The sequence below is a fragment of the Littorina saxatilis genome, linkage group LG3 (assembly GCF_037325665.1).
Source record: "Littorina saxatilis isolate snail1 linkage group LG3, US_GU_Lsax_2.0, whole genome shotgun sequence".
In the NCBI taxonomy this organism is placed as follows: Eukaryota; Metazoa; Mollusca; class Gastropoda; order Littorinimorpha; family Littorinidae; genus Littorina; species Littorina saxatilis.
This window is the reverse complement of record NC_090247.1, coordinates 10,718,554-10,738,847: the sequence shown is the minus strand read 5'-3', so window position 1 is coordinate 10,738,847 and position 20,294 is coordinate 10,718,554. Positions and strand designations below refer to the sequence as shown.

Here is a 20,294-nt window from a genome sequence, read left to right as displayed (position 1 = left end):
TTTTTCTTGGCAGAAATGACTTGTCTAGAAGAAAGCCTAAAGGAAAAGCATCCCAAGAGATTTGCCAATGTCGTCCTCCCTTGAAGCTTTCGGCAGCTCTTTAGGAATGCGTACTGTCGTTTGGAACAGGTCTATTGTGGCCATATCTCTTTCTGTAAGGAAGCATCTTTAAGCGACTGGTTTCATTTCACGTTTGCTTTGGACAATTATTTGTAACTGGTTGCCCGAAGCACTTTCAAAAATCGATAAGATGCGAAAAATAGAACAGGATGCATAGTTCTTAAAATGCCTTTTCTGTGTCTTTCTTTTCTCTTTATTTTGTTTCTGTCAGTCTGTCGCCCACTTTATATTTGTTTTCCGACTGGAGGGGAATGAGGGGTGGGGAATTGCAAGTGGGCCATTAAACAAAACCTGTTACAACACAACACAGAGGCCCCCAAAGGGTTTAAAATCGTGATCGTGATTGGTATTTGTTTACCTTTCTGTGACCGTGATTGCCAAAATTTCCTTTTCTGTGATCGTGATGGGACTTTGCCCGTGATCCGTGATGACAAACAAATCAAGTCTCGTGATCGTGATTGTCATTATTGCAAAGCATTTTATTTTCAACGTACATTTTTCACAGCTGTATCACTCTATGAGTATGATCCTCTATTCGTCAAGGAGCTAATCCCGATTGAAGGGAAGCAACAACACATTCAGAAATATGATTTTGACAGCAATTGCTTCCTTTTAAGAGAACCAATCACAAAAAAAGAGATCCAATCAGAAGGCGAATTGCAAAAGTCTGCCAAACGTCATCCAATGGAAGGGCTTCGTGCTAAAGTTTTGAGTGCATTCAGTCAAATTCGAATTCGAAGATAAAAAATGGCGTGCAGCGGTACTGTCATCGAATTCTGTTATATTTTGTGGATTCAAGCCAGACCAAAGCAGGCGGCGAGAATGCCTTCCTTGGTGGAAAGGTCAGGCTACGGGTCCGTCTTTCCGAAGACGAAATGTCAAGGTATGTTGATCTATCAGGGCCGGACTAGGTAAGTACTAGGGGGGGGGGGGGGGGTACAGTTGAGGGTCCAGGGGGCAAGGCCCCTTGAAGCTGAACGTTTTTTGATGTTTCTGGAGGGAAAGGAAGCCTCTCCTTGAACAAAAAAGGTAAATTCGACAGCAAGCTGTATAGGCAATGAAGAAGAATTGAGATTGTAAGGACTCATACTTTTCATCACAAAAATCGTTGAAGAAAAATGTCTTTCGAAAGGGGGTGAGAGGTGCGATTTCTCCTCGGATTTCATGATGATCCAGATGCAACCCCCGCCCCCTCCCTCCCCCACAAAAAAAGCGTTTGGGAGGTACAAGCCCCCGGGTGGGTGTTGCGCAACCCCTGTAAACCCCCCTCCCCCCCCTAGTCCGGCCCTGTCTATGTTGCTCTATGACTGTTCTGAATGTAGGCAAAGATCTTGATATTTGTTCAATATCTTTGAGTTTGATTGAGATCATTGACATTGTCGACATTGCCACGTCCGGCTGTCACTCGCACAGTGTGACCTCGACTGGCTCGAGTCTGATCGAGTCTGCGTGTAGCCAAAACCGAAACTAGAAATGTGTTTTTCATCCCAGCAACGTGGACACGCTTGGCATAGATTCTAATTGTCGCTTCTTTGCATTAAGCTTGGATTTATTTTAGCGCCTGTAAACTTATCAACAATGGGTTAAATTCAGGAACTATGGCGGGGAGACGTGCCAGTTTGGGTCACTTGATCCTCATGTCAAAGTCGACCAAAGTCATGTTCGTTGGGGATTTTGTTATTATAGACTCTACCATCACACATGTACTTTAATTTCAATCCACCCAATAGTTTTTGAGAAAATGGGTTTAAAAGATTTAGCTCTGGAAATGTGAAATTGTGCAAGTATATATTCATGTGTGTGAGTGAGGGTGTGGGAGTTGAATGTGTATGAGTGTATATTCCTTCACCCACCTTCATGATTCCTAGACTGACCTTTAGTCAGGATTATAGACTCTACCATCACACATACATGTACTTTAATTTCAATCCACCCAATAGTTTTTGAGAAAATGGGTTTAAAAGATTTAGCTCTGGAAATGTGAAATTGTGCAAGTATATATTCATGTGTGTGAGTGAGGGTGTGGGAGTTGAATGTGTATGAGTGCAGGGGCGGATTAGGGGGGGGGTTACAGGGGTTCCGGACCCCCCCCCCCCCGCCGGCTGTAAAAAAATTAAATAATAATACTAACTTTAAAAGAAATGATGAGTGGCTGCTGACACCAGGTGATCATGTTTAAAATCAAGGATAAGCCATAAATTGTTCATAAAATAAAATTGTTCATAAATCGAACAGCTTCTGGGGGGCTAAGCCCCCCACACCCCCCAACGGGGCCTTGCCCTGGACCCCAGGTTGTAACCCCCCCCCCCCCCCTCTGGCTTAACTGCTCCGCCTCTGGAGTGTATATTCCTGTGAGTGTCTGTATGAGAGAGAGAGCGAGAGAAAAAACAATGAAAACAACATTCTTGTTACTGATTACAAATCATGATATGTATTTCTATGTGTGAATGAAAGAGAATTCAAAAAAAATCATGAAAAAGTGCAACAGTTGTCACTTTGTGTTGAATAAACAATAGATCCAGAGGAGCGAATTACTGTGTGGTTGTGTTTACTTTGACACGTGCTTTCTGTACCTGCAACTTTTACCGTGACCGGGATTTGCCACTGGTGTTCGTGATCGTGAAAACAAAACTCAAGGTAACTGTGAACGTGAAAGCTAAAAATTTCCCTTCCCGTGATCGTGATGATATGCCCCCCCCCCCCTTTGGGGCCCTCAACACACACAAAACGAACAAACAAACCTTTTCACTTCATAGTGAATTCAAGCACAGACAACTAGCTGGAAAGAAGACAGACACACACAGTTTAAAAAAACAAAAACTTCTGTGTTTTTTCTTTCTTGTATTATTTGTCATTTTCTGAGCGTCAAAGACATTTTCATTTTGTGTGAGTTATGAATGAGCAGAACACTTTACACTGTTAAGAATATTATGCAGTTGACTTGTTTATCATTCATGTTTGCAAAAACCTTTGCGATCAAAATAATTTTTCTGGCCTTGATTAAACTGTGCTTCCAATGACTTGTTACCCCCGCGGGTTAGGGGGAAGGATTTACCCCTCCCTGGTCCCCCCGCGGGTTAGGGGGAGTCCCATATTGGTTGGGACGAGATAGAATTTACCCGATGCTACCCAGCATGTCGTAAGAGGCGACTAACGGTTCTGTTTCTCCTTTTACCCTTGTTAAGTGTTTCTTGTATAGAATATAGTCAATGTTTGTAAAGATTTTAGTCAAGCAGTATGTAAGAAATGTCAAGTCCTTTGTACTGGAAACTTGCATTCTCCCAGTAAGGTCATATATTGTACTACGTTGCAAGCCCCTGGAGCAATTTTTTGATTAGTGCTTTTGTGAACAAGAAACAATTAACAAGTGGCTCTATCCCATCTCCCCCCTTTCCCCTATCCCATCTCCCCCCCTTTCTCCGTCGCGATATAACCTTGAATGGTTGAAAACGACGTTAAACACCAAATAAAGAAAGAAAGAATGACTTGTTCCATTCGTGTACGTGCAGATTTAGCTCTGTTAAAACATCTTAACATGTATTTGCGTGAATCTAAACACTCTTGACAATCGCGTTTTCCAGCTAAGAATGCGGGTGTGTATTTTTTTGTTTAGAAAGCTTGCCATGCGTTTGAATCGATCCTTTTTCCTGGATGCAGACTGGACTGCTCTTTATGTCTTTCTAAAGATAAACGCTTTTTCTGACATCCGCATGCAAGCCCCCCCCCCCTCCCCCTCCCCCACGAAAACAGATTGTTTATTTTAAAAGGATTTAGAACAGCTGGTATCTACAATAACTGTAGTTTCAGCTAACAAATCCGCTGTGTTGCGAGTGAGCCCCATGCACTTTGGCTTAGAATCTCAGCAGCAAGCTGGTTTTGATAAATCCATTTCTCACACAGACAAAAATCTAATCGAGTCACATCTTTTTTGGATGAGCTGTCAGGATTCCTTGTGGCGGCGGAATTGGGTATGATTGCGGGAATAGGGCAGTGAAGTGCACCGGGGCTACGCTTCGTTAAATACACACTGTGAAATCAGCGCTCCATTCTTTGCAGGAGGTCCGTCAGGAGAAATTGTTTGCTTGCAAAATTGTATGGTTTTTGAATTTAACGAGATTTTAAAAAAAATAATGATTTCAGATTTGCCTGGGGGAACTTACTGCGTCACTGTGACGTCACTGTTTCAATGTCTGCGTTACGTCCCTGCAGGGGTCGCAGACGGGTAACCAAACCGAGGCATACTGATTGCACAGCGTTTAGCATCCCCAGTTCTGCAGAACCATTTGTTGAATAGCTAACCACATGGCGAATGGCTAACCACATGGCGAATAGGCTAACCACATGTTGAATGGCTAACCACATGTTGAATGGCTAACCACATGTTGAATGGCTAACCACATGGCGAATGGCTAACCACATGGCGAATGGCTAACCACATGGCGAATGGCTAACCCCATGTTGAATGGCTAACCACATTGCGAATGGATAACCACATGGTGAATGGCTAACCACATTGCGAATGGCTGATCACATGGTGAATGGCTAATCACATGTTGAATGGCTAACCACATTGCGAATGGCTAATCACATGGTGAATGGCTAACCACATTGCGAATGGCTGATCACATGGTGAAAGGCTAATCACATGTTGAATGGCTAACCACATGTTGAATGGCTAATCACATGGTGAATGGTTATGGCAACATGGCAGCTGCAGGTCTACCTGACCTTCTACTTGCAGAGTAAGACCTTCATGATAAAACTATCAGTGTTGCGCTCGGGTGGCCGAGTGGTAACGCACTTGCGCTCGGAAGCGAGAGGTTGCGAGTTCGACCCTGGGTCAGGGCGTTAGCAATTTTCTCCCCCCTTTCCTAACCTAGGTGGTGGGTTCAAGTGCTAGTCTTTCGGATGGGACGAAAACCGAGGTCCCTTCGTGTACACTACATTGGGGTGTGCACGTTGAAGATCCCACGATTGACAAAAGGGTCTTTCCTGGCAAAATTGTATAGGCATAGATAAAAATGTCCACCAAAATACCCGTGTGACTTGGAATAATAGGCCGTGAAAAGTAGGATATGCGCCGAAATGGCTGCGATCTGCTGGTCGATGTGAATGCGTGATGTATTGTGTAAAAAAAATTCCATCTCACACGGCATAAATAGATCCCTGCGCCTTGAGTCCGAGTCTGGAGATACGCGCGCGATATAAGTATAGGTTACAACACGAGTGGTTTTTTATATGGCTTGTATTTCAGTCAAGACCCAGCGGATGAATATCATCGGGAGACACGAGCCTTTGGCGAGTGGCTCTCGATTGATATTCCCGCTGGGTCTTGACTGAAATACAAGCCATATAAAAAACCACGAGTGTTGTAATCTGTATATCCCATTCTACCATCAAACACAAAGTGTAGACTACTAGCGGCACTTTTGCGATCTGTGGAGTGTGAAACAGTGTTTTCAGCGAGACATGGCCTTTTTGCAACCTTAAACTAAGTGACCGTCGCTGAAAAAATAAAACGAATGAGTGCATCTATAAGTACGCGGTAACACTACTTTCAGACCGTTTAAAAGCGTTAAGTAAAGGTTCATAAGTTGCAAGAAAGTAATGAAGTCGTATAGAAATCCATTTAGTTGAAGCGCACAATTCTTTTGCGTTTCAGGTCGGCGGAACGGGGAAACCGGTTTGGCCCCCATTTGGCTTACTCGACTCGATTCAGAATCGATTCCACGTTGTTTTTTTCGAACGCATTATTATACAATTAGTCTTATTGACAGAGAAGCAAATTTTAGGGAACACATATGTAGATTTAACCATTTGCTCCCTATTTGAAATGTATCTACATGATAAACTGTTTTGCGAGTGTGTTTGCATGAACCTAAACTGGTATTGATGCGATGAAAACAGGACCCAAGTCTGTCACCGCCGCTTGATTGCATTTTGAAAGAATATGACTGGATTACGGAAAAATACACACATGTTAAGTTCTTAGATACCTTCATCGCCAATGTGGACTTACTGCAGAGCCAGGCAAAAGAGTAGACTTGCTCGCAAAACACGTGAAACAGCTGATGATAGCGAAGCCCAACCGTGCCAGGTAAGGACGGTCTGACAGATTCTCAAAAGTCGTCTGCTAACGAAGCAAGGGGAGGGTACTCGTGTTTTTGCTTTGGTTCGCTAGCATCTGGTTATCTTGTAAGTTGAATGTTCGTTTTTTCCCACCTGCATTGCTTTCATAATGAAAGAAACGTTTGCTTATTGCATCTCATACATCAGATCAGTTCTGAGATTCATTTTTGCGTGCAACTGATATGGTTTTCTGAGCCGTGCAATACGATTTTGGAACTTCATACAAATGTGTCACATTGTTCGGCGCGAGGTCAAAGGTCGGGAGCAAAGTAGTTCTTCGCCCAAATCGGAATCTGCACTATCATATATTTTTTTGAGTCCATGATGTATTTATTGAGCTATAAAAATACAACATATATACCCATACTGAAGTAACAGAGACAAAGAAGGGAGGTCATGGGATATGACTTCATATAACATCATATAACATAACATGTTTGGATAAAGTTGTATTTATTCAAGTGCCCGCAGAGCTTTGTTCATTTTCATTGGTCCGTCAGATTGCGCGTGGGTCATGAACTATAGCCTTTGCCATTAAAAACGCGACAAACGATCGACGGAGGTTTTTATGTTACTGGTTATAGCAAGCACCTGTGGTTTAGACTTCGTCAAAAACAAAAACAAAACTGCACGGAAAACTCATGCAAGAAGACACATAAAACACGTGGCGTTTCATTGAGTACAAAATTGAAACGAAACAGCTGGAGTTATGTGTCGAGAACTGCACGTGTTTTCCATTATCGGTACTTACAGCTTCAAATCAACACAAGTTGTGGCCGAAGCAACCGACAGTGGTATTGACAGTAATAAAGGTCACGGGTTTTGAGTGAATGAAACGTTTTACTGAATTAAACGCCACGTGTTATACGCGTCTTCTGACATGAGTTTTCCGTGCACTTTTTTTGTTTTTGACGATGTCTAAACCACAGGTGCTTGCTATAACAAGTAACATAAAAACCGCCGTAGATCGTTTGTCGCGTTTTTAATGGCAAAGGCTATAGAATGTGTCCGTCAATTCTCCTGAACTTTTTTCCATTGTTTCTTTACTTCATCAGAACCAGTGGAGGCTTTTTAAAAACTCGTAAGTCCACACTGATCAGACACTTTTGATAGTCTTTGAAAGATATTGGTTCAGTATTTTCAAACGAGATGCTTGTTACACCGACATAAAGTTAGTGCCAAACTTGTGGTTAGTGTAAGAGCAAGTGTGAAAGTAAAAAACGAGTAAACTTGTTAGAGTTTGATTAAAAAAATAACCTGAAGCGAGTTGCATGTCTCCCGGTCGCAAAAAAAGGGGTAATTCTCGGATTCCGTTTTGAAGCCGCTAGAGGGGCCTGGCCTTGACAGTCAGATGGCGTGCTGGCATAACCTCCCTTGCGTGATACGAGTGCACGCTGCGAGGCGCTGTCAGACTGCAGAGGAAAACACCGCGACATGCTGCGACGGATGCAGAGAAAACACCGAGCAGTACAAGAACAAGAAAAATGTTCATTCAAAATGAACAGCGTCGATGCAATGTCCACCAAAGATTTATTTTGGGAAGTGTTAAAGGTTAGGGTCAAAAGTTAATGAATTGCATGTTGTGCTGGATATATAAATTGTTTATTTCAGTCAATGCTTGATTCATAAGTACATTTTTCAGCATGGTGCATCTACAGGAGGGTGCTCCAACAATGATGCATAGTGCCAACATTTAGCGCAAACTTTTCACAACAGTGCATTATTACCACAAAGCGCATACAGCGATTATATAGTAGCAAGTTGCACTAAACATTTGAACAAAATGCATTTTGCATTTTGTTCAAATGTTAACAGCACAGCACCAAGTTTTGCATAAGTGCACAACAGCACTGACCATTTCACAAAAGTGCATAACAGCTGTGACAATTTTACAAAAGTGCATTGACCATTTCAGGCAGATGGCTAACATGCAGATTTCGCTTTTGTCTGTCTTTCTTTGAAAAGTAGGCATGTTCAAGATCGATGAAGTCATGAGCAATTGGGTTAGATGACAGAAAAGATTCAAAAACGTCAGATTCAGTTAGATGACAGAAAAGATTCAAAAACGTCAGATTCAGTGTTTTGGGCACTGTTGAACAGGAACATTCTCTCCTGTTCAACAAATGTGGGTTCAATTCAAAAGCAACATTGTCACAGATAGGCTAGTGTTACATTTCTGTAAAGTTTCAAAAATATCTTCCATGTTTTGGTTACTGTTGAACAGAGGCATATTTTCCTGTTCAAAAAAGTCTGACACAAATTGTCGTAGTTGTGGGTTAAGGTTCGATCTATACTGTCCTTCAAACGAGTCGTAGAACCGTCATTGTCACAGATAGTGTTACATTTCTGTTTTACATTCAAACGAGTCGTAGAAGTATTAGTACATTTGCGTTTGGTTGTTTTTTCTTTTAGATTCCTGTCACTCATACCAGCAGTATTGATTGAGGTACATAAATCTGTTGATGTACAGGGATGACTTGTTTGTAAAGAATCCTTGTTTCCTCCACATTGAGTTTGCATTGCAGTTGGACAGAAATGAACAGGTGTTAATTGATAAACACATTGATAATGGCTTTTGAGAAAATCAATCAATTCTGCAAAGGAATTAACTTGATGACATCAAAACTGCAGCGCCATTTGAAGAATGGTTACCATTTCTGTTTCTTTGATGGGAATCAAACAAATAAAAACATTGACTATCCAAGTTACCATGAATGGCAATAGTTGACTCCTGAAAAGTAGCAAGGATATAATTTGAGACGATAAACGCCTGATGCAATCCCTCCTCAAGGTCAGTCAACTCAAAACCTTCATCATTCGCAACATCAGTAGGCAACACAGCGGGATTCGTATGTCCAGAAATCATGTCGAAAAAATATTACATTTCAAAAGCATGTCCAACCACAGTTGTTGGCAAGTGTTCGTGTCCGAAGTAGCCTTCAGTGTGTGTATATGTATTCATGTGACAGAGAACGTGACCTCATTGTTCAATCCTCTCTCTCTCTTCTTTCTCATTCGAACGCACACACGCAAGAACGTAGCCTACGCACGCATGCACGCGCACGCACACACACACACACACACACACACACACACACCCCGCTGACGCACACGGCAAACCACGCACACACACACTGACTGTCGGCAAGCATCTCTTTTTGTTTTCTTTACCTTTGTTTATTGTGTTTTCGATATTTGTGTTTATTTTTTGCTTGACTTATCTGTTTTATTTTAATGTTTGCTATCCACATCGTGTGATAAATGTTTCTTCTCAGTCTCCGAGTCAGTTTAGTTTCTGCACGCCGCTTTGGTACTCCTTGTTTTTCTAACTGGTGTATTGTGCGCGACTGATTTGCGGATTTATTTTTATTCCTTTCATATGCAGTTGAAGTGTTGTGGGTGTTATTGTCTGTATATGCTATGTTGCGTCTGTGTATGCCTACAAGAATTTTGGGTGTAATGTGCCTGTGGTCTGCTCGCAGTCGAGCACAGAAAACATGGCGGCGCCCTGTGGCAAATTCCTCAAAAGTCTTCCCGACCGCAGATACCAGCGTCGTCCGCGACGCTGGAAAAACAACGAGAGGAACAAAAAGCGCAGTGCAGCAAATCCTATTTTTCACGCAGCCTGTCTTCGCGTAGCGTGCGATGCGTGACACGCGCTTTTCCGCCCGGCTGGTGGGGGGAGGGGCCGGGAGGGAAACAGGTAAAAGAAGCTGGCAGGTAAACAGGATCAGGTCGTCATTGCTCCTCCCCGCTTCCAAGATGATCCCCCGTTTTTGCACACCTGTCTGCACATCACTCGGTGTGACTCCATGCTTGCAGACCCATCGTTGTCTCAGTGTAGCTGTTATACCCATGGTTTGCTGTATCTCGAATAGAGCTAGAAACAGCAATCCTTCTCTGTGGCATCTAAAAAAAACCACTTCTCTTGAGCCCTTCATTACATTTCTCGACGTCTTGGCGCCGCTGAAATCATTTGAGAATATAAACATAAGGCCCGGCGCTCACCTATGTAACTTCAGCAGGACAGACGACGCACTGCAGATTATTGAGGTAAATTTTTTTCCCCAGCCCGCTACACGTTGCGTGAAAGGAAAACAGGCCAAGTACTCGTCATAATCCCTATTGCAGCGTGCAGCGCCGCTGACTCTGCGCAGATATAATTTGCCCTTAAGCGGTAACAGCGAAGGACGGTCCGAACTATGTTACAAGGGCTTGTAATGGGGTGGTTTCCGAACCACCATGAACCACCATGAACCACCATGAAACAAGCTCTGATCAAATTAGCCAGCCAGCGAAACCGGCAACATTTTCTCCTTGCACATAATTATTTAACTAAATAAATTTAAAAACAATCATGGCTGCTCTCTGTGCCGTGCAGATGAAATGTTCTGGCTGAGTTAATGTAGAAGAATTGCAAAAATATCACGACAATACTTAAACGAAATATCCCACAGGTAACAAGCAGCCTTGCTGTTGACTTTTGAACACGTGTTTTACTGGACGATACTGTCATCCCGCGCAAAGCCAAACAGCTCTGCGGTGGTGAACAAAATCACTTGCGGCCAGAAAGACTGTACTACAGCCGAACGTTCGGCGACGTCATCAAATCAGAACAACAACACTACAACAACAACAACAATTACAACAACAACAACACGCGCGCAAAAAAAGCATTAATTTGCTTGAATGCGTGTCCAAGTTGTATATTTTTAATTGTTTCATGTAAAGAATTTTGAATAAAATTTTGTTTAAACCAACAATACGCGCACAAACACGTGAGATATTGCGACCTGACTTCTCGATTTACAATTCACGTGCTCGTTCCTACTGTACCTTCAGATTAAAACCATAGTAAGGTATACTGGACAGACGATGTTGCGACTTGACATCTCCATTTATACGACTCACGTGCTCATTACTACTGTACCGGAGATTAAAGATAATTAGAGATATATGAGACAGGTACTGTCACGACTTGAAAACTCGATTTACGAGTCGCGTGTTTTTCTGTGTTATTCCTCCCCACCCACCCCCCACCCCCCCTCTCTGCAGTACATGCCTGACAAAGGTGAGAGATATTGGACAGGTAAAGGCAGGTCAGTTACAAGGTGTTCGTTACATGTGACAGTGGACAGGTGCTAAGCCAGGTGAGCTGATTTTGCGTCGTGACGAGGACAAAACGAGTTCTCTGAACACCTGTGACAGCACCTAGCGTCACGAGCACTGCTGATTAACTGTGTTGATAGGATCACGCCCTGAGCCCCCTGTCACGGAAAGATGGAGCTTCTCTTCCCCTGAAAATGACTTCTGTTCGCTTATTATTATTTGTGTTTTTTTAAGAAATTGCTGTTTTATGTATATCTTTGTTGTTGGTTATACGCTGGGATATCTGTTTTAACTTCATCATGCTGTCTGTAGAGTATATCTTACAACCAGTTTGTTTTATTCACTTTTGATATATCCAAAAATTTGGATTTTAAAAAGATGGGACATTCTGGCTTGGTTTTGGACTTTTTATTGTGTTGTATAAATAAGCTTTTTTAAGCTTTAAAAAGTTTTCCAGCTTTCATTGTGTGGAGTGGTGCAGAGGAAAAAGAGTTTCTTGAATTCTAATATATATATATATACAATCATTTCACAAACAAACAACATCCATTTTCTTGACTGAATTTTGAATTTTGAATTTTTCTGAGTGGAAAGTTTGCTGTGTATTTGTCTTTTTAATGTTATTTTCTTGACTATTTCCCGGCCTTTTCGTAGTGATGCCAAATGCAGCTGACAAAGCGAATCCTTGTGAACATGGCCTCAACATGGCTTGATGCAACAAAAAGGAGTAGCACAAAAAGCAACAACCACAAAAACCAAACAAAAAGATACTTGGGAAAATAGAGAATATGAATTATGTTTGATATTGCCAATTTCTGCTACTTCCTCTTTCAATTTCAACGCCCCCTTTCTTCCCCTTTGTACCTTCCTACCCATCCATTTTTTTCTCACATATTTTTCTTGTTTGTAATCATAGTTGGGAAGTCGTTCTACTTTCTGCGCGTGCTTTTTTTTGTTTTTATAATTTTGAGTTTGCATTTTTATCCCCGAAGGGAAATGTATTGCCTCTGATATAATCTGCCAAAGTAGTTTCAGGTTACTGCCATGGAACTGCTATCCTTGCTATTTGCTGTGTAAAGTTATTACGCATTATTTCTGGTAGCTCCTGCGCTTGTGTGTATCTGTGTGTCTGTGTGTGTGTGTGTGTGTGTGTGTGTGTGTGTGTGTGTGTTTGTGTGTGTGTGTGTGTTTTAGGGGGGGTGTTTGTGCGTGGCTGTGTGTGTGTGTGTTGTGTTGGTCTATGTGTGTGTGTGTTGTGTTGGTATATGTATGTCTACGTGTGTGTGTGTGTGTGTGTGTGTGTGTGTGTGAGTGTGTGTGTGTGTGTGTGTGTGTGTGAGTGTGTGTGAGTGTGTGTGTGTGTGTGTGAGTGTGTGTGTGTGTGTGTGAGTGTGTGTGTGTGTGTGTGAGTGTGTGTGTGTGTGAGTGTGTGAGTGTGTGTGTGTGAGTGTGTGTGTGTGTGTGTGTGTGTGTGTGTGTGTGTGTGTGTGAGTGTGTGTGTGTGTGTGTTCGCAATGGATGTACACTAGAGGGACACCCCCCAGAGAGGATGCACGTGCAGTGTGGCAAGTGACGTACATCTGGTGTTGACGTCACGGGATGAGCGAATACACCGTGTATCCGCTGTACGATTTGAAAATGATGGCTTCACCAACTTCCAAATTATTATTTTATTTTGTTTGTTTGTTTCGTTTTGCGGATTACATCGTATGGGTTCTTTTCCCAAGATATCGTGTTACATTTTTTACATTTAATTTTGACGCGAAAGACAATTTTTCATAATTCTTACGCCAGCTGGTTACATGATCTGTTTGTCATATATTTGTTAAAGCATTGCGATCTTCAACACACACACACACACACACACACTCGCAGGCACGCACGCACGCGCACGCACACACACACACACACACGCACGCACGCACGTACGTATGCACACACACACACACACACACACACACACACACACACACACACACACACACACACACCTACACGCGCGTAGATTGAAGTTGGATCACAAATGTACCTGTATACATATATATGACTCCTTTCTTGCACTGGTTTAATTCTTTTTTCTCTTATAAATCTTCTTTACGCAAAAGGCGGTTTATCTGTATCTGCCAAAGTGTGCAGCTGCCTGGCATTTCAAAGTCCAATTTTATGTTGCTCTGCAAAACCTTGGACTTAATTCAGGCCAAGATATCCCTCTCTCTTATCCGCTTATCATTCCAGACTCGTGATTTATGGTTTATTGCTGTTGCAGATTTCCAGAAAAGTTTTGAAACGCGTATATGTTTTTTTGTTAATGACCGAAGGCAGACCCTTGTCGTGTGTGTGTGAGAGAGCCTTTCTGTCCGTCTCTCCATTCGACAGTCCTTTCACGCTTTCCTTTTATCATTAGGTCAAACAACTGCACGGTTGGTCTAGTGGTAAGGCGTCCGCCCCGTGATCGGGAGGTCGTGGGTTCGAACCCCGGCCGGGTCATATCTAAGACTTTAAAATTGGCAATCTAGTGGCTGCTCCGCCTGGCGTCTGGCATTATGGGGTTAGTGCTAGGACTGGTTGGTCCGGTGTCAGAATAATGTGACTGGGTGAGACATGAAGCCTGTGCTGCGACTTCTGTCTTGTGTGTGGCGCACGTTATATGTCAAAGCAGCACCGCCCTGATATGGCCCTTCGTGGTCGGCTGGGCGTTAAGCAAACAAACAAACAAACAAACAAACAAACAACATTTTGTGAACCATACTAAGGGAAGTAACCTCCTTTAAAATCAACTAAATTTAAGGGGGAAAAAAGAAGAAAAAAAGCCGACCTACCGACCCTATCTTTTTTGGTCACGTTACCCCAAACCAACATATATTTTTATTTGGCCTTAGCTTATTTTCCTTTTCTTGTGTCAATCCATTTTTGTTTGATTGTTTATCTGCGTGAGCGCACAACCCCTGACTTCAACACAAAGCTCGTAGTGTGTGTCAGTGTGTGCATGATGGTGACAGGGACACAGAGCCTTCTGTCCTTCGGCACGTGGTGTCCGTCTGTTTCCCATGCCACAGGTGCTGCTTTCACGGCGCGGTGCGTTTTATGATCAACACAGGCATTTGATCGCCATCCCAGCGTTTTATGATCAACACAGGCCTTTGATCGCCATCCCAGCGTTTTATGATCAACACAGGCATTTGATCGCCATCCCAGCGTTTGTGTATTCATTTACCATATTTACGTGCTTCGTAGAATTTTGCTCGTTAAGCGCTTTGAGTGCATTGGGCCGATCAGACGCTTTAGTTTAAACAAGAAATTTGTTCATTTTATTCCACCAAAGAGGATAACAAGCTTATGTTCATTTTAGTTCAAACAGACGTTACACACACAGACCAGCAATAACGATCACAAGCAGAAATAGTAATCGCCCATTCTGGACATGTACAGTATAATAACTCAGCCACGATCGTAATCTGCCGGATGCTTTCGCGGCAGTTATTGGCAATACCCAACAGTCCGGACCATGACTGAGGCCATCACAATGCTATACGAGTGTCCCTGGACTGCCCAGTAAAAGCAGTACAACTCGGGGACCATATTCCGATTGACTGGCGCTGGTCTGGCAGCGCGGTGTCTGGCTTTGATGAGCCGCTTGTTGTCTGCTGGTGGCGGGGGTCACGTAGGAGTCGTAGTGCTGGCGCTGTCATTGTGCGGGTCACAATGTGAAGTGATGTCAAGTGTGATTGTCACTCTGTGGAAAGGTTTTTTTCTCTCTCAGGGCTTACAACGTACTGTAGAGTTGTGTTATCGTGTAGAATGGACAGGATTTTTTAAACAGGTTTTTTTCTCCACTATCGAGGGCTATCGTGATAGTATGGACAAGGCTTTTTTTTCCACGGGGCTTACTGTAGAATTGTGCTATTGTGGTAAAATGGACAGGGCGTATTTCACAGGTCTTATAACGTACTGTAGAGTTTTGCTATCGTGTATAATGGACAGGGGTTACCTCCCCTTGTTGTTTGTGTCGTGTCTCATCGGTCTGGTGCCTAAATTCCTAACACGCACACTCTCACGCACACACGCACGCGCGCATACACACACACATACACACGCAAACAAACACACACACACACACACACACACACACACACACACACACACACACACACACACACACGGGGAATTTTGTTAAAAGGGCTTACAGCATACGTAGAGTTGTGTTATCGTGGTAGCGTGGACAGGGCTTGTTTTGCACGGGGCTTCAGTTTCCACAGCCACAGGGTTTACAGCGTATTGTACATTTGTGCTATCGTGTAAAATGGACAGGGCTTTTTTGCACGTGGATTTTTCCACAGGGCTTACAACGTACTGTAGAGTTGTGTTATCGTGGTAGAATGGACAGGGCTTTTTTACAGGGCGTACAACGTACTGTAGAGTCGTACCATCGTGGCAGAATGAACAGGGCTTTTTGCACGGGGCCTTCTTCACAGGGTTTACAACGTACTGTTGAGTTGAGTTATCGTGGTAGCGTGGACAGGGCTTGGACAGGGCTTGTTTTGCGCTGGGCTTCAGTTTCCACAAAGTTTACAATGTATTGTACATTTGTGCTATTTTGTAGAATTGACTGGTCTTTTTTGCACGTGGATTTTTCCACAGGGCTTACAACGTACTGTATAGAGTTGTGTTATCGTGGTAGAATGGACAGGGCTTTTTTGCAAGGGGATTTTTGCACAGAGCTTTTAACTGACTGTATGTAGAGCTGTGTGTGTGTGTGTTTGTGTGTGTGTGTGTGTTTGTGTGTGTGTGTGTGTGTGTGTGAGAGAGAGGGAGGGAGAGAGAGGGAGACAGAGAGAAAGAGACAGAGAGAAAGACAGACAGGCAAACCAACTAACAGACAGACAAACAGACAGAAAAACTGAGATGGATTTTCTTATCAGTGTCTACTAGTGTGCCTGTCTGTGAGTGTTGGGGACTTACAAGAAAGGTCGCAGACAGAGAGGGGCGGTAACGTCGACTTAAGGGGGATTTGAGCGAAGGTCTTATTTTAGACCGGCCTAAGTCGCACATTGACACCGCGGCGTGAAGATCGAAGTGGGTCTATACCATGGTGTGCACAGAGATCCATCCTCGAGACGCATGCCACTCTCACGCTTGTGTGCCGGGCGGGGTGGTTTTATTACACCCCCGGTATAGGGGTGTGTATAGGTTTCACTCGATGTGTTTGTTTGTTTGTTTGTTTGTTTGTGTTCGCATATAGATCTCAAGAATGAACGGACCGATCGTCACCAAACTTGGTGAACAGGTTCTATACATTCCTGAGACGGTCCTTACAAAAATTGGGACCAGTCAAACACACGGTTAAGGAGTTATTGGTGGATTAAAAAGATTCTACAAGGACTTATAGAGGGACATCTTAATGGTCAAAGGGAAATAACCATTCTCACTCAGTCACTGCCACCAACTGAGAAGGTTATTTCCCTTTGACGGGGGTGTTTTTCCTACCTCGGAGGAATTTCTTGTATTTTTTTTATATACTCACAAAACAATATAGAATCATTTGGCAATCATGTCGGTTACATTAACCACTTCCGGACGTAGAAAATAAAAACAGGACAAATACAACACATAATACATAAAGTCTAGGACAAATACAACACATAATACATAAAGTCTAGGACAAACACAACACATGATACATAAAGTCTAGGACAAACACAACACATAATACATAAAGTCTAGGACAAACACAACACATAATACATAAAGTCTAGGACAAACACAACACATAATACATAAAGTCTAGGACAAACACAACACATAATACATAAAGTCTAGGACAAACACAACACATAATACATAAAGTCTAGGACAAACACATAATACATAAAGTCTAGGACAAACACAACACATAATACATAAAGTCCAGGACAAACACATAATACATAAAGTCTAGGACAAATACAACACATAATACATAAAGTCTAGGACAAACACAACACATAATACATAAAGTCTAGGACAAACACATAATACATAAAGTCTAGGACAAACACATAATACATAAAGTCTAGGACAAACAAATAATACATAAAGTCTAGGACAAACACATAATACATAAAGTCTAGGACAAACACATAATACATAAAGTCTAGGACAAACAAATAATACATAAAGTCTAGGACAAACACATAATACATAAAGTCTAGGACAAACACATAATACATAAAGTCTAGGACAAACACATAATACATAAAGTCTAGGACAAACACATAATACATAAAGTCTAGGACAAACACATAATACATAAAGTCTAGGACAAACACATAATACATAAAGTCTAGGACAAACAAATAATGTTGACATAAAGACAAACAGACTAAATCGAGAGCAAAAAATCAATCGTCACTAATATTGGCGTCAGACCTTCCGACACGGCTACCCTACGCATGTGGTAAATATGAGATTTTCGTTCGCGTGAATGAGTGAGTGTTGTGGAAAGTTCATCTTCGCATCTGACGTCGGCCATGAACGGTCAAAATCCCAGAATGCAATGCGAGTATGTAAATGTCGTCTGTCCAGCTGAGTCTCGACTAGCGCGGCGAGTGTTTCTTCAATCTTGAGTAGGCTACATCGAGAAGGGTTACTAGATTACTATGTAAGATCGCCGAGCAGATAGTATTTGGTTCCATCTCTGTTAGTTCCTCACGCAAGGCGCTGGTCCAGGAGGTCAGTCTCGGCATGACTGTGATTTGGAGCGGGATTCAAAATGGTCGACGAGAGTGTGGTAGTGTGAAACACTTGGAGTGGCTAGTTACCCCGCCTTTCTTCATGCAAAACAGCAGACGCGAGGGGAAGTTAGGCAGACAGGCAAAGTGACGGAGTTGCCTCCCTTGCCTGTCGTGTAATTAACGGGCAGGACCCTGGAGGGCAAGCCAAGAAGCTGACCATTAGATGACCACTTTGCATCTCATTACACACACACACACACACACTTACACACACACACACACATACACACACACACACACACACATACATACATACATACATACACTCAAGCGCGCGCACGCCCGCACGCACACACCCATACACAAGAGCACGCACGCACGCACGCACACACATACACACACACACACACACTGGCACACACACACACACACACACACACACACACACACACACACACACACACCGTGTTATGCAGAATATGTTTGCCAGTAGTAAAGATGTCAGACGAATGTCATTAAAAGTGTATTTGTGTGAAAACGCAGAAATTCAATTATTGTATGCAATAGTATATTCGTAGATATTAAATAGAACCAATCATGTCTAGACGGTAGTGTCAGACTTGCTGTTTAGTTCTTGCCACAACTATCGGATCGGATACATTTTTTGAATGTCTGGGCTCGGACCAAGATGTCCCAAACAATGATCATGGAAGCCAACCCATTGTGGCCAACCAACCGACCAGGAAATCAACCAACGATTCAAAAATTCCCCTAAAATAGACTGCCAACGTTCCAAATACAGAATACAGAAAATAAACTTAGTTTTTTTAAATTTTCAACCAATTATTCCGATGAAGGAACAAAAGCTAGGTTTAAGCCTCTTCTTAACTGGGCAAAGTTGACTATGTGAAGTATACTTCGCTAAGATGGCCGCACGAAGCTTTAACACTGAGTTTTCGTTAAAAAGACTTCACTAAGTCTTCACAAAATCGACTGCGGGCTCCATTAAGAGCCGCCTTTACCAGCGTACAGAGAACGGCGGAGACTGTTTTCCAAGGCACGCACGTCCTTCATCCGAGGGTCACAATTTGGGTCTGACGACAATTTCTCAGAGACCTGAAGTTGTCTCCCCCCATTCCGGCATCACACGCTGCCCCCAGGTGGCGCCTTGTTCCCCACACGTTTAGTAGTCCGCCCAGATCGCCCCGTCATCACTGGGGTCTGGCCGCAACTATAGGAAAGCCATTTAGATTCCACTGATGGCTGTGGTGTTCTCGTTCACTCACACAGGTCTCCCCCCATCGCCAGCCATGTATTGCCTTCACTGCTCTGTCACCCATGATCGGTATGTCTGGAGTTGTGGATGGTGTGTGTGTACGCGGGGGGGGGGGGGGGGGGCAGTGTGTGTGTGTATGTTAGTGTGTGTGTGTGTGTATATGTGTGTGTGTGTGTGTGTGTGTGTTTATGTGTGTGTATGTGTGCGTGTGTGTATGTGTGTGTATGTGTGCGCGCATGCGCACCCGTGTGACAATGTGTGTGTGTGTGTGTGTGTGTGTGTGTGTGTGTGTGTGTGTGTGTGTGTGTGTGTGTGTGCCGGCGTACGCGCGTGTGTGTGTGTGTGTGTGAGCGCACAACTTTCAGCAAATGATCAAGTCTGTCCTATGCGAAGGCCTCAGCAGACTGTCTTTGAACTGCACCTGTAGGTTTATGAGCAGATGTTCCTTGTATCCCCCCCTCTTTGAAGTGTATCTCATTTCGTTGATACGCCTGCATGAACAACTTTTATGATGTGTTAAAGTTTTATACTGTTATTAGCTGCTGTTGTCTGCTGCCAGCGTTGTCCTGTGGAAACTCAAAAACACCGTTACGCTTCAACAGGGTGGCTGTTTCTAATGGATGTACCGGTGACTGAAGTTTTATTAGATGCGGCACACGCACTGTTCACTGACTGAGTTGAACTGTCCGCATCGCCACACTTCAAGTTCAACCCCACCTCATTGCGCCGTCTTCCCAACACAATCTTTGACTTTACGACAAAGCATTCTGCTGGTTTTTGAATGACGACGATATTATGTGCCTTTGATGATGTTGATAAATGTTACCTCCCCTTGATGTTTGTGTCGTGTCTCGTGCCTAAATTCCTAACACGCACACTCACACGCACGCGCGCATACACACACACACACACACACACACACACACTCACACATACACACACACACACAC

The 20,294-nt window shown here is 43.2% G+C and overlaps 1 protein-coding gene across 3 annotated transcripts in view; it reads left to right on the top strand.

Moving 5' to 3' along the window:
* The window catches only part of LOC138961582 (cubilin-like), a 233,462-nt gene that overhangs the window by 29,107 nt on the left and 184,061 nt on the right, over positions 1 to 20,294 (top strand). The gene's annotated exons all lie outside the window — the stretch shown is intronic.